The sequence below is a fragment of the Chinchilla lanigera genome, unplaced genomic scaffold, assembly GCF_000276665.1.
Source record: "Chinchilla lanigera isolate Chin_1 unplaced genomic scaffold, ChiLan1.0 scaffold00110, whole genome shotgun sequence".
Lineage (NCBI taxonomy): Eukaryota > Metazoa > Chordata > Mammalia > Rodentia > Chinchillidae > Chinchilla > Chinchilla lanigera.
This window is the reverse complement of record NW_004955511.1, coordinates 5,684,581-5,687,036: the sequence shown is the minus strand read 5'-3', so window position 1 is coordinate 5,687,036 and position 2,456 is coordinate 5,684,581. Positions and strand designations below refer to the sequence as shown.

The following is a 2,456-nucleotide window of genomic DNA, read 5'->3' as shown; positions in this document are numbered from 1 at the left end:
TTCCTGGTACTGGAAAAAAAACAAAAAAACCCAAACAAACAGATAAGGAGCCTAGGCCTTGGAAAGATTCACAAGTGAACATGAAAAGCCAATTGAGTAATTGAAGTCCTGCTCAGGTCTGCTTCTTAGTGGTCTCCATCAGTGGGGGATGACACTGTGGGAGTCAGAGACTTTGGGAAGCTCCAAGGACCCAAGCCCCACACCAGGAAGTAGATTTTCTGATGAGACAACAGAGGACAGAAGTCCCAGGGAGGCAGGCCTGGATTTAATCCGACAGCAGTACTAACCTGGCATTGTTACTAGCATACATTGGGCAGTACGAAACCTGTGCAACTGTCCATTTCCTCGGGCTGCCGGAGGGAGGGATGTCAAGCACGTGTTGGCTGCACTTGGGGTGGGCGTGGCAGGCCTGGCATGGCTCAGTCCTGGATGTTGGGAAGGCACTGTTCCTGTGTGTGCTGGTCGGGGTAAGACTGAGGACAGGAAGTAGGAAATGGACCCGTGAGCACAGGCAGGCGGACTCTGGGCCCTGCACCATGTCCTGGGCCTGGCCCTCGCAGGGTGACGTTAAGAGCCCAGTACCAAGCCCACACCTGTCATCCCAGATTTCTGGGAGGCTGAAGCAGGAGGGTAAAAACTCCCAGCCCTGCCTAGGCAACTTAGCAAGACTGTTTCAAAATAAAAAATAAAACAGGGCTGGGATGTAGCTCAGTGTGAGGGCCCTAGGTTCAGCCCCGGTCTCTCAAACAGAAAGAACAAAAACAGAAAGAGCTCAGTACTGGAGCCAGTGGTCCTGGGTTCGAAGCCTGGCTGGGCCGTTTGCTGGCAGCGGAGGCTGTTACCCAGACCTTGTGACGTTAAGGTACTCGGTCCCTGGGGCCTTGCTTTACTCTCTTTAAATGGGCGGACACGAAGCTTATCAGTTATATTTCCACGGCATTTAGACGGTGGTGTTTTGGCCTTGACTCATGCACTGTGAACCGGTCGGGTCCAGGACGGGCAGGAGGCTGCAGGATCTGCAGGTGTCCATCCCATTCCTGCTGCCAGCGGGGACCGAGGCCGCAGAGCCCAGGCCCTGCGCAGGCCAGGGTGACTGGGAGGGCTGCGCTGGGAGCCCCAGGCCAGGCGTGGGCACCGCTGACCCGGCTGTCCGGGGGTGCTCGCTCCCTGCTGCTGGCCGGCCCATGAGGGTGCTGGTCTGACCCAGGCCCAGCTCGGCCAGGCTCCTGCTGCGCTGGTGACATGCGCTGGGGCAGCGTTAATAGATTTCTATCCCCACGGCCCGGCCCGGCGGCATCCAGGTGGCCGCCCTCCCCAGGCCACACGGGTCCAGGGGAGGCCCCTCCCGTGGCTCTGTCCCTCGCCCAGTCCCTCCCGGCTTCCCGCCCGCACCTCCCTGCCCACACCGCGGCCGCCAGCCTGCGCCTGGGTGTCTAAGCCCGCGTGCGGCATCGTCCGTAGCACAGAGGCTCCTCCGCATCAGGTCACAGGTTCGACTGCCGAGACAGAACGCAGAGCACGGGCACGGACGAAGTGCAAGCTCCCCTCTCCGCAGGCGGCCCGCCTCAGGCACTCCCAGCGGAGCCCGGGTTCTGCCGGCTTTGGCGGGTGACTAAACCCGCTCCCCGCTCGGCCTGCTCCCCGCCCTCCTAACGACGCAGGGCCTTTGGGCGACGGCCTGGCAGCGCAGGGGCAGAGCCAGCCAGGGAGGTCGCGTTCGCTGCCTGTGGTCAAGCGCGGCAGGGAGCCGTGGCTGTCCGGAAGCATTCGGGGTGCTCCACGATCGATCTTGGGGAGAGGGCTTTCCAGAGAGGCGGGTCTAAGAGCCAAAGGGCCCCCACCGGACGTGGGCTCTGTTCCCACGTCTGTCTCAGGGCTCAAGACAGCAGCCTGCGCTCCAGCCATCAAGTGCACCTCCACCGCCAGCACGGTGGCTGACAGGGGCGGCGAGGGGAAACCGGGGCACGGCGCTGGCCCTCCCCAGGTCGGAAAGCAACCTCACTCAGGGGACGGCCGGATCCGACCCCGGAGGTCCGAGTACTCTGCGGCGAAAAGGCAGAGGACGTCGCGTCGAGTCACAGTCCGGGTAAAGCCTAGGTGTCCTATTTACTCATCCAGACCCCAGAAACCCGGCCGCAGCTGACTGCGCAGGCGTACAAGCAGGCGCGCTCGGCAGGAGGCCGAAGGCGGGACCGGGCCTGCGGGAGGGGCGGGGCCGTGACGCTAGGGGTGGGGCTAAAGTATGAGGCCGTGGCACCGCCCCTCAAGGGGCGGGACCAAGATTGAGGGGTGTGACGAGGCCTGAGGGGCGTGACAGGGGGCGTGGCTGCCCCGGCCAGGCCGCCGGACGTGGGCGGGGACCACATCCGGCGGGGCGGGGCTCGCCGATCCCGGAAGTGGCGCTTTGCTGCGGTTTCCCGGCGCGGCGGCGGCAGGTGAGCGGGCTGGGGGCGCTG

The 2,456-nt window shown here is 63.7% G+C and overlaps 1 protein-coding gene across 1 annotated transcript in view; it reads left to right on the top strand.

Moving 5' to 3' along the window:
• Positions 1 to 2,376: 2,376 nt before the first annotated feature.
• The window catches only part of Vps37c (vacuolar protein sorting 37 homolog C (S. cerevisiae)), a 12,608-nt gene continuing 12,528 nt past the window's right edge, over positions 2,377 to 2,456 (top strand). Inside the window, exon 1 of the mRNA XM_005408121.2 lies at positions 2,377 to 2,435. The gene's annotated coding sequence lies outside the window, so the exon portion shown is untranslated. The remainder of the gene's footprint in view (positions 2,436 to 2,456) is intronic.